This window comes from Felis catus, chromosome A3 (genome assembly GCF_018350175.1).
Source record: "Felis catus isolate Fca126 chromosome A3, F.catus_Fca126_mat1.0, whole genome shotgun sequence".
Taxonomy (NCBI): Eukaryota; Metazoa; Chordata; class Mammalia; order Carnivora; family Felidae; genus Felis; species Felis catus.
The window spans coordinates 11,467,308-11,482,487 of NC_058370.1; the positions used below are offsets into that span (position 1 = coordinate 11,467,308).

The following is a 15,180-nucleotide window of genomic DNA, read 5'->3' on the forward strand; positions in this document are numbered from 1 at the left end:
TTCATTCATTCAAGATTTATCTCTTGAGCACCTAGTGTGTGCCAGGGTCTGCCTGGGTGCTGGGAGTACTACACTGGGTAAGGCAGACGGGCCCTCCTCTTGAGGGATGTGCTCAGTGGTCACTGGTCTGGGAGACGTACTTACATCAGGTAATGACATCCAGGTGGACTTGTGGGTAACGGGCCGAGGGGCGAGAACCAGGCTTGCGTTCTCATAGACGTGGGCCCCCGGCTCTGACGCATCCCTTGCAGAGCTGGGTAAACTGCCAGGGTGACACCAGTGGTCCCCTTTAGTTCTGCCTGCTGTCCTTTCGGGATAAGAGGAGGACAAATCAAAAGTGATGGCAGAAGGCTTTCCGTACTCCTCCCCAGCCTGGCGGGTCTTTGCCTAGTGAGCTCAGCTTCGCCCTGCTTTCTGGCCACGCCTCACCTTGCGGACCCGCTTCAGGGAAACTCCTTCCCTAGTGGCCACACTCCCGGAGGGAGATGCCAGAAAACTCACTTTCCCAGCCTCCCTTGCAACTTGGGGCAGGCGTGGGGTTTGGGCTTCACCAGGGAGACAGGCCTCCTTGAGATGTGCGGTTAGAAGAGATGGGCGGGGGGCGCCTCGGTGGCTCAGGTAGTTAAGCGTCTGACTTCAGCTCAGGTCACGATGTCACGGTTCCCGAGTTCGAGCCCCGTGTCAGGCTCTCTGCTGTCGGTGCAGAGCCTGCTTTGGATCCTCTGTCCCCCTGTCTTCCTCTGCCCCTCCCCCGCTCATACTCTCCCTCTCTTTCTCTCATAAATAAATAAATGAACATTAAAAACAGAAGAGAAGGACAGGAGGGGAGGTGTGGAGGAGAACGCACCATGCACCTAGCAGACGCAGTGGGAGGGTCCTCAGCAACAAAGCAGGCTCCCTGGGCAGCTTGTACCTGGCTGTGTAGCCTGCCGTCCTGACTCGGGGGCCCACCTGGGATAACGGCTATGAGTAGCAGGAAGTCAGAAACTACCTAAATGCTCAATGACCAGGGAACGGTTGAGCTAATTAGGTGGTAATTCCTAAAAGAATTAGAGACAACTCCTCCAGCAAAATCTTAGTGCAATACTCAGGATTAGGTTCCTCTTTGAGCGGCTAAAAGCCCAAGATGCCAGGGGCTTAGATGAAACAGAAGTTTGTTTCTCCCTTATATAAAAGAAGTGTGGAGGCGGCAGTCCAGGGCTGGTAGGGTGTCGTCATAAATTCATCAGGGATTCGCATGTCTTTTCTCTTGTTGTGCCACCATGGCCCAAGATGGCCACTCAGATGCTGGCCATCACATCTGCATTCCAGGCAGCAAGGAGGATAGGAAGAAGAGCAGGCACCCTCGCCCTGAGGACACTACTTAGAGGTTACTTATGTCTCATTGGCCAGAACTGAGTCACATGGACACAGCTGGGAAACGTAGTTTTTTTTTTTTTTTTCTTCTGGGTGGCCACGTGCCCAGCTAAAACTTGAGATTTCTATTATGAAAGAAGAGGGAGAGGTCAGGGCAATGGAGGAGAAACTGGGGTCTCTGCCACAATCGGCAACAATTACAAATAACGTCCAAGAGGATTTTGTAACAACAGGAAAAAACCCCCAGCTTCGTAGTTTGGGGAATGCAGGACTCGCACAGTTGTATATATTGGGAGACTGCAACTTTGTGACAAAACTTCAAAACAGAGGGAGCTACTCAGAGGAAGAAGCTGCTAAAAGGTGGGCCTCTGTGGGAAGTCCGGTGGGACATTTTATTTTTTTCTTTGTATTCTGCATTTTCCAGGCCGTGGATAATTGAGCAAATTTAACTTCCTAAAAGAAACAACGCTGCGCACGTCACAGAATCTGCTCGAGCCAGTATTCGTGCCCCGCAAGTCTGTTCTCGAACGTGCCAAGGCAGCCAGATGGGAAAAGCAGCAATGAGACGACATCCAGTCCCAGACAACACGATTGGGACCGGGGAAACGCCCAAGGAACCCGCAAAAATTGGCTCGGAAGAGAGGGGCCTGGGACTTGTCACAGGTTCAGATCACAGCGCTCCTGGAGCGTCCGCGCCCCGACCTTGGCCAAACCGCTAATCTCACCTCTGCACAGTGGAACCGTCTCCAGCTGGGAGGGGCTGCAGGAGGAGGCGGCTTCCCTGAAGTGTGTGCACCGGGGCCCTGCACAGAGCAAGCTGCCGAGCCCAGCTTCTCAGCCAGGGGAGGGGTTTCGCCCCCCAGGGGCCACGTGGCAACCGGGACGGGGGGCTGTGCTACCGATCCCAGGGATGCTAACAGTCTACAATGCGCGGGTCAGACTCCCGCTGCAAAGAGTGATCCGGTCCCGGTGTCAATAGTTCTGAGTTGAGAAATCCTGCTGTAAACACACATCAGCTGTTAGCGTTATCGGGCTTGTTTCCTGGCTTTCGCTGTCGTGAGCTGCACGGCAGGGGTCAGCTGTGCCGCATACCTGTGGACACGCGTGTTTGTGCGGGACGGGTTTCTGGGCAGGACTTTGCCACAGCACCCCCGCTCTGCACCCGCACGCTGTGGCCTCCGACTGTCCCCGAGGGGTCTTCTGCAGCGCACCTCAAGCTCTGTGCTAGGAAGCCGGGGACTTGTCTCTCCCCCCGGGAGCTGGGAGAAGGAGCAGGGTGGCCCCCGGCCCTCAGTCCGGGGACTAACAGCGTGGCCGCTGCTGGTACCTGTGGGGTTTGCAGGACGTGTCCCCAGAGCTTGCCCCCTGGTGGGCACGCTGCTCAGCTCATTCCCCCCTCCTGAAACCCGGGGGGCGGGGCAGGGAGTGCTACCCCCTCCGTGTCAGAGATGAGGAGGAGGCAGGCCGTAAGGCGGTGCAGGCGTCGGCTGGCCCCAAAGCCAGCACACTCTTCCCAGAACTCACTGCCCCGCTCAGGGGTTCTCCACCTGGCCGCATATCAGAATCACCTGGGGAGCGCTGGCCCGGTGAGGCCAAGCTTGGTTCTGGAACCAAACACATCTTGACTTGAACCTTGGCTCTTCCTCCTCCTGGCTGTGGGACTTGGGGTCAGCGGCTGCCTCTCTGAGCCTCAGGTTTGTCTGCTAAAAAAGAAAGATTAGTATTAGTGACTAGCTCAGAGGGTGGCCGGGAGGTTCAGTGAAATGCCCTACATCATAGGCTGCCCATGGGGCCAGTATACAGTAAGCACTCATTAAGTGTTGGCTTTGATTTTTATTTTTGGAGCAGGGCTGGGGCACGTGTGTGTGGGGGGGAGCCATTTAAGTTCCTCAATTGATTCTAATGTGTCCAGCTAGTCATCTATCCATCCATCCATCCATCCATCTACCTATCCATCCATCCATCTGTCCATCCATTCACCATCCATTATCTACCTATCCATCAAACTATCTATCCAATCATCCATCCATCCATCCGTCCATCCATCCATCCAATCATCTATCCATTTAGTTACTCAACCATTTATTTAACACAAACTATGTGCCTGACTGGGCCCTGAGGACACGGAAGTGATCAAGATAAAGGCCTGCCGCTCACGGAGTTGACAATCATCAGTGCTGGGAGAATAGACAAGAATATAAGTGACAATAAGGGAGTGAAGTCACGGACTATAAACCGTTGGGCACATAAGTAGGTAGGACAGTGCCATCGCGGGGGACGATGGGATGACGCTTCTCCTCCAGATGGGGTGAGAAGCGGATATCTCCCGCCTGCAGTTCCAGACCTCCCTCCACCCTGCTCTGTGTCTCAGAGCAGATCTGGGGGGACAGCACCCACCTTAGGAGCCCACGCTTCCCCGAGGTAGATGCCAGAAAACTCATTTTCTCAGCCTCTCTCGCTGGATGCAGGAGCGACAGCCAGGAGGCCGGAGAGGTAGGGGTGGGAACTGAGGTTCGGACAGGGCAAGGGGGTCGTGTGAAACCAGGTAGCTGGGGAGCGGGGGAGGCTGGATTTGAACCCAAGTATACTGGACGTCTCAGTCTGATCCCCTCACTGGTTCATGGCCCTCACTGTGGGCGACTGCATTGAGTTGACGGGAAGAGATGGGAAAGTTGAGAAGTTCAGCCAGCATCACGCACGGAGGCCCGGCTTACTGTTTACCAGTCACCTACTGTAGTCCAGGCCTGACTCATAAGCACGGGCTCACCACAACCCTACAAAGCAGGGCGAGCAAACCAGGATTCAGAAAAGTCAGGTAAATCACCTGAAGTCGCACAGCAAAGGAGTCAGTAGACCCCATTTACAACAAGAGGACCCACTGAAGGGGCGTATGTCTGACTCGCTGACCACACTGGCAGCAGCCCAGGATCAGAGTCCACATCGGAAACTTCTTTCCACTTCCAGACCAAACCCGGGGGCGCTACCTACGGCAGGTTTTCAAGAGGAACGGGAACGTGCAAGAAAGCATGGCCAACTTACAGGGATTCGCTTGCACGTTTCAGAGGCTCAGAGGTTCCTTCTTCTCCCGTCTTTTCTCCTCAATACCTTTCACTTGGAAACTCTAGCTGAGTCATTCTTTGGATCCATTTTAGCTCTTCTAAAATGGCGGCTTGGTGCGTGCATGGAGGGCGCAGGGCGTAGAAAGCACCATTTCCCACACTCTCAACCTGGACGCTAGTCTATCCACACATCTTCCATTTCTCCATTTATCTATCTGCCGCCCATCCACCCACCCACACTTCCATGCACCTATCCCATTCATCACCCCAGGCAGCCTTCCATTCTTCCATTGATCAGTAAATCCAATCCCCACCAGCCCATCCCTCCCTCCCTCCATCCATCTACAAACACCCACCGAGCATCTCCCTTGTGCTAAGCCCTAGGCTGGGCTCAGAGGCACTAGAAATCAGATTTGCTCCTTGACCTCCTGGAGCTCCCAGCGCAAGAGGCAGCTCTGATGGATGGGAGGAAGGGCTTGTTCATTCATTTGTTCCACACCCGTTCCCTGCTGCCTCTTACGTGTCAAGCGGTGTTAGACCCTGGGGAACAAAGATAAAGGAGACGGGCCTTGGGCTCCCATCCTAGTGGAGAGACAGTAAATATGTGCCTAGACAGGAAGTGCTTATTCAATAACAGTTTTGTTCGTCTGCACATGTTTGCTGATGCCTCCCACATGGCAGACCTTGGCTTTGGGGATATCGAGATACAGAAGCTTTATTTCTCTTGTCCACTAGGGGCACGGTCCAGGAGAGAGCTTCCACAGGCTGTGATGTAAGCTGCTTTCAGGGTGTGAGGAGGAACCCAAAGAAGCAAGGACGTGGCCTGGGGAGCTTCCTGGGGGGGAAGTGGGTCCTGGTCTGAGCCTCAAGGATCAGCTGGGGTCTACCAGTTAGCCCCGCTCCCTGGGATCCCCGCAGGCTTCTTTCTCCCCTTCTGCAGAAGGTGAAGGTCAGACTCAGGGGCCCCTGCAGACCCCCTCCCTCCCACCTGGGCAGCCCCCCTGTTTTTTATTTTAAAAAATGTTTAATGTTTATTTACTTTTTGAGAGAGAGACAGAGAGGGACAGAGCATGAGCAGGGGAGGGGCAGAGAGAAAGGGAGACACAGAATCCCAAGCAGGCTCCAGGCTCTGAGCTGTCAGCACAGAGCCCGACACGGGGCTCGAACCCATAGACCGTGAGATCGTGACCTGAGCCGAAGCCGGACGCTTAACCGACTGAGTCGGCCAGGCGCCCCTCGGGCAGCCCTTCTGAGGCTAGGGCTCAGACCCTGTCTCAGGGCAAGGCCCTGGACAGCTAGCCGGACGAACCTTGGAGACTGTCCCGCAGTGACCAAGGTCCACTGGTGACATTGAGGTTGTTTGTACGAATGTGCCCCATTCTCCTAGGGACACTTGTTTACAGAAAAAACCAACTCTGCTGACATGACTGATGGTGTGGTGTGAAGGGGTGGCTGAGAGTGTCCAGCCGTGCACGGTGCCCTGGGGAAACAGAGACACTGGTGCCAGGGTGAGGGGAGGGGCAGAGGTGGGGCTGGACTTGGGAGGCAGGGGCCAGATCACGCGGGACCTCCCAGGCCTTAGGAAGGGCTCAGGGTTTGATGTGAATGGTCGCGGGGAGAATTTGAGCTGGATTCCAGTGGGTTAAAACATAAGCATCGAAACCTCCAGATAACGAGTCTCGTGATGAACTCATTTGCTCATTCATTCACCCAACCGGTATCTGAATACCTACTCAGTTCCAAGCACCGTTCCAGGCACTGGGGAATCAAGGGTGAGCAGAGCAGCCACAGGCCTTGCCTTCTTGGGACCAGAGGGGACACAGACCCTGAATCCAGTGGCCACACAATGAAGTGCAGACAGTGAGGAGTGCTTCTTCCGGGTGACACACGAGAAGCTGGCTTAATACTTGATTCAGCCAAAGTGTCAGGTGCTGTGCTGGGTGAGCAAGGAAGACGGAGTCCCTGCCCTCAAGGAGCTGACGTTCCAGTGAGACAGACACACCCATAAACAAACAACAGCAACTGGGGGCCTGCAGAAACAGGGAGGACTTCCTGGAGGAAGGGGGATGAACAGGAGTTAGTTAGGTGAGGGACTGTGAATGGGGGCGAGAGAGGGGCGGGTAGGTGTCTCTCCAGTGACCTGCTGGCCTCAGGGGGCAGGGGGAGGTGGGAGAAGATGCCACGGCTTTGGGGGGAGGTCGTGACTCAGTGGATCGAGGGCCAAGGCCGGGACACAGGGAGACGCAGGGTATTCTCTGGGGCAACCTGTCTCTCCATCTCCGTCCCTGTCTCCTCGTTCTGTTTCTCTCATTATCTGTCTGTCTTTCACGGTCAGATACTAACTGGTCTTGGGAATCTCTCAGTGTCTCTTGGCCCGTTTCTCTTTTTTTTCTACGCTCGGGTCATCTTCGTGAGATGTCAGTAAGAGACAAGGATACTGGGAAAAACCCCGAGCGGGTGGGCAGGAAGCGAGGTCAGGGGCACAAGGACAGCTGAGCACAGGGACAGGCGGTGACTGAATGTTCTGTTTTGGAAAGACGGCTCTGGTCAGGGGCGAAGGTGGCTGACCACGAAACCCGATAACCTGGCCAAACACTGCTGCAGCCAGCCCTCTGGCCACAAGCCCCGTGACCAGTGGGTGCCGTGCAGAATTTTCCCGGAGGGAGGGGAAGAAGGGGGAAAACGGCCCACGGGCAGCTTGTCCTCGGCAAGTGGGCCCAACACGAAGGGGTTGGAAATGAAGGAAGAGCGAGTTCTCAAGTGAGACCTCAGTGCGGCTTGTCTCTACACGCTCTTCGAAAAGGGTCAACGCATCCCGAGGCCCTTACTGTGTGCCAGGCATTCAGTCCCCGCTCACTGTCTCCAGCAGAGCATTCTGGTTCAAGACCATGGACTCTGGAGCCAGACCACCTGAGTCTGAACGCTGGTTTTGCAAACTCCTCGCCCTGTGACCCTGCGTAAGTTACTGAGCCTCTTTCGTCACGTGTGAACCGGGGAGAAAACAGCACCTGTCTCATACGTTCGAGGTCAAGTTTAATATTAGTTCATACGTGTAACAAAGTAAGTGCTCAACAAAATGCAAGCTGTTAGCATTTCAGCCTTGTGATCGCAGAGCTCATGCTAAGGGGGCAGAGGGAGTCACGTGCAAACCCCTGCTTCACCACTTCTTAGCTCTGTGACCTTGGTTACGGCTCATAACCTCTCTGGCCCTCTCTTTGCTTACCTCTTAAGGGAGCATGATCTTAGTTCGCACCTCAGCAGGTGGTTGAGAGGGTCTGTGTACCTGCAAAACAGACGGGAAGCACTCACTCCACAGGCAAAGGTAAGTCCCAAAGAAGTTCATTCTTTTCCTCCATGTGTCCAGCAGGCTCCAGGGCCCCCGAGCACCTACGATGTGCTGGGTCCTGCACTCCTTCTGTCCTGGAAGGCAGCAGTGGGCAGCTAGAGAGGGAGCGAGCCCTCCTGGTGCACAACTTTAGACCTAACAACAGCCTTCCGGTGCAGGCAATATCAACCCATTTCACAGAGGTGGAAACTGAGGTCTGGAGAGGTAAGTCAGCTGCCAAGGCCAGAGGTTTGTGAATATGGGCTCCTCGGAGCTGCTTCTGATCCAAACTCCTGTGACAACCCCACCCCCCACGTCCTCTGTCATCACAGGCAACTAGGACCTGAACCTCTCTCACACACTTGGCTGTGTCCCCTGCCTTGGAATCTCCAGCTGGCCCAGAGCTCACCTCAGAAATGTTGGGTGTACCAGACAGAAACTGCAAACCCGAAGGGTTGTGCTGTCCCCAAATTAACCTTCCCCATCCGTGGCTTCCTTATCCTATGCCAGCCAGCTGGAGGAAATCGATGCGGCCATCAAGTCCCTGAGCACTCCCCTCACCACCAAGGCAAGAGGCAGGTGACATGTGCAGAAAGGGACAGAAGGGGGTCTCGGGGTCCAGAGGCCAGGTGCTCATGCCTGGCCGTGTGACTTTGGACATGGCGCTTCCTCTCTCTGAACCTCAGTCTCCTTGTCTATAGAATGGGCACAATCATAGAATCCGCCCCTTCGGCTGATATGCAGAACAGAGACAGCATGGGGACAGCATGAGGCACGGGGCAGGTGCCCAGAACATGACAACCGTCCTTACTACGTGGAAGGGGTGGCTGAAACTCTTTCCCCCAACCCGAGTCCCTCAAGCCCAGTTTGGCTTCTTACCGTCAGTGGTGAGCTCCTCATGAGACAGTAGAGTGGTTAAAAGCACGAGCCTTGGACTTGACTGCCTGGGGTCAAATCCTGCCTTTGCAGCTTGCCTCCTGTGTGATCCCAGGCAAGTGATTTCACCTCGATGGGCCTCAGTTTCCCCAACCATGAATAGATGTGATAACAGTTCCCATCTTTCTGCGATGTTGTGATGATCGAATGGGTTCGCGGAGGTCAAGGCTGGGACCCTGCCAGGCACACAACAAGAGCCATGGAAGGGTTTGCTGCTCTTCAGACACTGAAGGGAGAATCGATCTGGTGGCTTGTGCACAATTTACAAAGCACTCGGGGCCAGGGACGGAGTAGGGAGCTGGAGGAGAATCCTGATCCGAACCAGGAGATTCAGACTTTATGAAGCAAGGTCCGTCGTATCGGTGAAGGGCTCTGTGCAGGTCCCTGTGGCCCGGGGAAGGGCTGCCCCACACCCATCCTCCCGCGGGTGCCCGTGTTTGGGCATCTCCGTCACCCTTCTAGTTGCTCGGCCTGGAACCCTAGACTTGTCTCCGATTTCTTCATTTCTGTCACTTCTGCTGGAACAGCATGTCCTGTCAGGGCTACTTTCTGAACAAATCCAGAATCTGAGGCCAGGAACTCCCCCCACGCCCGCCCACCTCCACAGCCACACCCTGGGCCCGTTGCCATCTCCTAAAGCCCGGACCATCGCAGTCGCCTCCCTCATGATTGTCCCCCTTCCCTCCTCGTCCCTGACGGTCCATTCTCCACACGAAGCCGGAGGGGTTCTTTTAGAATCTGGAACCTAGATCGTGCCCTCCTCTGTTCAGGACCCTCCATAGTTCCCACGTACCCCAGAGAAAAGCCCGAGTCCCTCCAATGATATGCAGGGCTCTGCACAACCCGGCCCCTCATCTCTCTGCCCTCACCGCCTCCCACGCCACCCCAGCCACACTGGCCTTCCCCTCATCCTCGCACATGCCAGGCACGATCCGGCCTCAGGGCCTTTGCACCTGCTGTTTCTTCTGCCAGGAACACTCTTCTTACAGATATCCTCCCCGCTTAACCCCGCTTCATTTCAAGTCTATCTTCAAATACCTGCTCAGTGAGGCCTCCCCTGGTCCTGCTCCTGCTTCGGGATCGGTACCCGTCTGAGGCTCTCCACCACCCTTCCCTGCTTTACTTTTTCTCTTTAGCGCTTATCACCACCTGAGACACAATATAGTTAATTTACCCATTAACGTTTTGTTTTAATGTTTATTTTATTTTTGAGAAAGAGAGAGAGAGAGAGAGAGACTGTGTGAGCAGGGGAGGGGCAGAGAGAGGGAGACGAAGAATCCCAAGCAGGCTCTGCCTCTCAGCCCAGAGCCCTGACAAGGGCTCGAACTCAACGAACTGTGAGGTCGTGACCTGAGCCGAAATTAGGAGTCGTTGGCTCAACCGACTGAGCCACCCAGGTGCCCCCTTACCCATTAACGTTCATCCCCTCTCCACCTCCACCTCCACCTCCACCTCCAGAACGTGCGCTTTGTTCACTGTCGCACCCTGGCACAGACGGGTGATCAATAAACACAAGCGAGCGTGTTACCTTCGCCGCTGCCCGGGGTGGGGGTGGGGGTCGCAAGGGGGCAGCCGGGACCAGAGGAGGCTGGTCTGAGAGCCTGGAAGGATGGAGCTGCCACCGAAGCGACATGGGGAACGGGTGGGAGGAGCAGGTTTTGATTCGGGACGTGTCAGACGAGAGCTGCCGCTCAGGGTTCACTAAGGCCCGGCCACCGTTTCAGGGCCTCGGGACCCAGCAGAGTGAAACGCTGAGCCCCTGATGTGGCACCTTCTCGTGAATCTGAAGGCTGGAGCTGCCGTGAACTTACCAGGAAGCCTTGAACCAGTGCAAGGCATCACTCCCCGGCCTCGGTTTTCCCATCTGTCAATGGGATGACAGTCCGTCCCTCCCGAGGCTATGGTGAAACTCAGTGATCTAATGCCTCTGAGGCGCCTGGCACCCGGTGGGCACTTGACCAGAGCTCATTTGTTCCCTGTCCAGCCCCCACGCTGGCTGTCCCCCAGGGGACTGTGCCGCGAGCATTATTTTTAACCGTGGCTCCAGCGAGCTGGGCAGTGGCTCTGAAGGCCGCGGGAAGACCACAGGGTGAGCAACATCCCGGCTCCCTCGATGCCAGGAGGTCGTGGCGTGGAAACATCAGGGGAGGCCACCCTGTATCCCTGCCCGGTAACCCTTCTGCGAAATTATGTCACCCGGTGCTGTTTATAAACAGCACTGACCTGTCCCGAGCAGGGTGCTGGGGGAGGGGGCCCCGGCCCAGTCTCCCCTCCCTTCACCCCGATTCTGAGCGGGCGGGGCCCCTCCCATTAGCCCTCATTCACAGAGCAAAGTCGGGGCAGCTGGCCTCTGGCCAGACATTGCCTGCTTATTTCAACACCTCTGAGCATTTTGCAGCTGACCAGCCCTGGGGTATTTTTAAACGCTGGCCTCGGCCAACCTCTTTGTCACATTCCGGTCGGGGCTTGGATTCAGTGCATGTCCCAGTTAGGGGAGCTGGGGGGGGGGGGGGAGTGGCAGGAGGGATTCGTTGACAAACATTTAATGACATTCCAGGACCTGCGGTCCTACTGTGCGCTGGGCCCCATAGCGGGAACAGAGGCCCAGGGGACCTAACGTACACAGCTTGTTCTCGACGTGGCCCTAGTCTGGCGAGGACACTGTGACAGGCGCAATCTACAAGGCCCAGTGGGTTATGTAAATGAGTGAAGGGGCCCAGGGAGAGGTGACAGGAAGGGGTGGGGACTGTGGTGGACCCCTCTGGGGGGGGGGGCGGCTGTTCCTCAGCTCTGGCCTCTGTCCTCACAAGAGAATCAGGACCAGTGTGCCCAGAGCGTCTGACTTTTCAAAAGAAGCTGCAAATCCAGGTTTATGTGGAATTTCCTGCAAACATTTCTTGACTTTTAAATGTTGGCAACAATTTTTTTTTTTTTTTTTTTTTTTTGTAACGTTAAAAACATTCTGAGAGCCAAATGAAACCCGTTTGTGGGCCGGACTCAGCCTACAAGAGTCAAGTCCACGGAGGCAAACAGTTTGCGTTTTCTGATGCAAACAGATGCATTAGAAAATGCTCAACAAACCCAGGCTGAGCACCGGCTAGGAGTTCCTTCTACTGTTCTAGGCCCCAGAGAAACAGCAGGGAACAGGATGGAAAACATCCCCGTCCTCGCAGCTTAGATCTGGAGCCAGCCTGGGCTGGCTTGTGAGTTCTGCAAGCTGGTCGTTAGGCGCAGCCATCGCTGACAATTCAATGATACGCACTTACGGTCAAATAAGTCAGAATCGAAAACAAAGGTAACAACTTCTCAAACTCGTCACTCTAATTATTTCACTATTCTCCACATTCTCAAGACTATTCACCTCTATTGTATCACGTCACGCTGTACGATATTATGACATTATACGATGGAGATAGTACATAATGCATATATGCCACCACACATCTCTTCTCACCCCCCAGTTCTGTGAATTCCTGTTGCAATTGGTCGCGGTGGGAGTATTTACACCACAAAAACTGGCAAGTGTAAAACCAGAGCTCCCCCTTGCCTGTTGCGGTAAACATTTAGCAGCAAACCAGATTAAGACAGATACACCGATAATATGTAATGTGTCAGACGATAATACCTACAATGAAGGCAAATGAAGTATACAGAGGGTTAGATGGTGATGGAGGGGAGTATTTTAGACAGACAGGCCATGAGGAGATGATATTTGAGCAGAGACCTGAATAAAGTAAGAGAATGAGTCACACAGATATCTGGCAGAAGGAGGTCCAGGCAAAAGGAACAGCAAGTTTCTGCCTGGGGACAGGTACAAGCTTGCTAGTTGAGCACAGGGAGGAGGCAAGTGTGGCAGGACCAGACGGAGGGAGGCAGGGAGGGAAGGGGGCAGGGAGGGAGGGAGGGAGGGAGGGTTGGAGATGAAGCTGGGGAGGTAGGCAAAGGTCAGATCATACAAGGTCTTAGAGGCCACGGTGAGGAGGGTGATTTTTGCTTTAAGGGAGATGGGAGCCCTAGAGGGTCTTGAGCAGGGGAATGACAGGACTTAATTCCCCTTTTAAAAAGTTTCCTCTGACTGTGGTGGGCGGAGTGGGACAAAGCTGGAAGCTGGGAGACAAGGGAGGAGGCCACTGTCACATTCCAGGCAGGTGAGGACGGTGGCTGTAAAGGCAGCAACAAGAATATGGATTCAGAACGTGTTTGGCAGTCGAGTCAACAGGATTTCTGATGAATGGGATGTGTGGGGTGAGGGAACAGGGGATCAAACGTGCTGTGTAGGTTTTGGCCTGAGCACCCGTTTGGGGGGAGGCACCATCTCCTGAGACAAGACCAGTGGGCAGGACCAGGGCTTAGGAGGGGCATGGGAGCCTCTGTCGTGCGATGTTTGAGAGGTCTGTGTGACACCCATGTGGAGGTGGCAACCTGCCAGTTGGGCAAGGGAGCCCGGAGCAGGAGCACAAGGGGGTTCCGGAAGCAGTGTCTCTGTTGCTACGGCAACCCCTTGCCGGGCCGGGGTTGACGGGGGTTCTGGGAAGGACTTACAGTGAGGAAGTTGTGACGTTGAAGGAGAAGCCTCTGGCAGATGGAGAATGGAGGAACAGCATCTGGGGGAGGGAACAGCAGGGGCAAAGGCCTGGAGGCAAGGAAACGGCTAGTCTTTTTACGGAATGGTGCGGGAGGGGACCCCAGGGTAGGGGAGGAGGCTAGGAAGCCAGAAGTGCAGATCTTTCGAAGGGCTGCTTCTTTCAGTGAAGGAGGCCGGAAGGTGTCCTCAGGCCACTGGAGTGAATGGTGGGCAGGTGCAGACCACAGAGGACACCTTAGGAAGGAAACACGGCATCCATGTCTGGCCTTAGGTAGCACGGGATTGAAGCCCCCGCTCCCAGCATACACAGCACAACCCCTCTCCAAGTCAGCTGGGGCCTTTGCCAACCCAGCCAGTTTCTTGGAGAACTTACGCCATCGAACCAGGAAAACAACACAACCCTGAAGTGAGGGAGGAGGGGTGAAAAAAAAAATTCTGGAATCTTCAGTTTCTGGATTCCCATCATGTAGAAGGACCAGGAGGTCACTTCCCGGGACTGAGGGATAACGTCGGTGACCATGGCATGGTGGGGACCTCAGGTGTTTACAGGACCTTTGTAACCATCCTCTGGGAAGAGGCGTGGGGACAACGGGTCTGGCCCTTGGACTTGGGGCTTGCCCTGTCCTCAGTTTGGCTCTGAGTTCAAGGCAGGCTTTTCTGCCACATATTTGCTGTGTGATCTTGGGCAAGTCACTGGTCTTTCTGAGCCTCAGTTTCCTTATCCGTACAAGGGGCTAGTAATGGTCCCTGTAACCGGGACACTCACCTGCCCCCTCAATCACTGGGGATGAAGTGAGATAACACAGAGCAACAAGTTAGCTCAGTGCCTAGTTCATGCCACACTCCCAATATACGTCAGCCGTCAATCATTATTTGCAACATTATTACTAATTATGGAGGGCTTACTTATGTCAGGCTTTGAGCTATGTGCACTATCTCATTTAAGCCTCATTCCCTCTCTGTGAGGATTATTACCAGTTCCATTTTACATACAGGGAAACAGAGCCTCGGAGAGTTGAGCAGGCCGGCCCAAGTGAAGATTGCTATTGGGGCACACAGCTGGGATTTGAACTTACATCTGACCTCAAAACTTGTTCTCATGTTCATTCTGGGTTCTGCCTCCGTGCATCCAATCGGGCTCCAGAATTTCAGGAAATAGCAGTCTGTGTGACCCTTGGCATCCGTCTACATCAGTGGGCACCCCTAGCCTCCCCAGATCCAGCCAGCTCAGTCTACACGTTTGTCCTGGGGTGTAGACAGGACACGAATGATGGCTGCCCCAGGGCAGCGAAGGGCCTGGAGAAGCAGCAGGAGTCCAGCCGGGCACCCGTGTCCCATCAATAAACGTGCCCAAAAATAGCTTGCTGGGCCCGGCCAGGACAAGAGGACCAGGACGTCCTGTTCCCACTGGCTCTGGCCAGAGAGTGACCGTGTACTTGGCCTTCCCCATTGGAGGCTGTGGAAGGGAGGGCAGAGCTCATCCTGTCTGAGGACTCTTGGGAATAATCTGGGCACCAGCACCCCCGACCTCGACCCTGCAGGGCTTCCCGAATGCACTCACTGCCGGTCGGGGAGATGGCCATGGGTGGAAGCAGGCAGCTTCCCCGGGACGTTGAGGGCTCGGACGCTGGGGGAACGCTTGTAGGGGTGTCCAGCATTGGGAGCTTCCAGCGTCGACTTAGCCCCCACAGACGCCCCCAGGAGGGGCTCCCTTGTTACCCCTTCAGATGGGGACGCTGTGGCTCACCCGCCCAAGGGCACAGTTAGTGGCCAGGCCGGGATTCAAAGCAGTTATATGTCCCCTTGCAACTACGACGATTTATGTCAAACTCAGTGGCTTCAAACAACACAAACTTATCCTCTTCCAGTTCTGGAGGTCGGAAGTCAAAAACGGGCGTCACGTGGCTAAAACCCAAGTG

General features: G+C 55.0%; 2 long non-coding RNA genes across 6 annotated transcripts in view; one reads left to right on the forward strand and one right to left on the reverse strand.

The window, feature by feature from the left end:
- LOC102901687 overlaps positions 1 to 15,180 on the reverse strand; it is a 234,312-nt gene that overhangs the window by 5,025 nt on the left and 214,107 nt on the right. For 2 of the 5 annotated variants that reach the window (XR_006595098.1, XR_006595102.1), the window contains exons 3-5: positions 8,620 to 8,852; positions 7,639 to 7,698; positions 145 to 3,059 (exon numbers count right to left, since the gene is read on the reverse strand). This is a non-coding gene — a long non-coding RNA (uncharacterized LOC102901687). Of the gene's footprint in view, positions 1 to 144; positions 3,060 to 6,148; positions 6,468 to 7,638; positions 7,699 to 8,619; positions 8,853 to 15,180 lie in introns of all 5 variants that reach the window. The other 3 variants (XR_006595099.1, XR_002740930.2, XR_002740932.2) reach the window with 3 other exon arrangements.
- LOC102901660 lies at positions 6,829 to 8,793 on the forward strand. Its single transcript, XR_002740934.2, has 3 exons — positions 6,829 to 7,372; positions 7,780 to 7,965; positions 8,073 to 8,793. It is a non-coding gene; the product is annotated as an uncharacterized LOC102901660 (long non-coding RNA).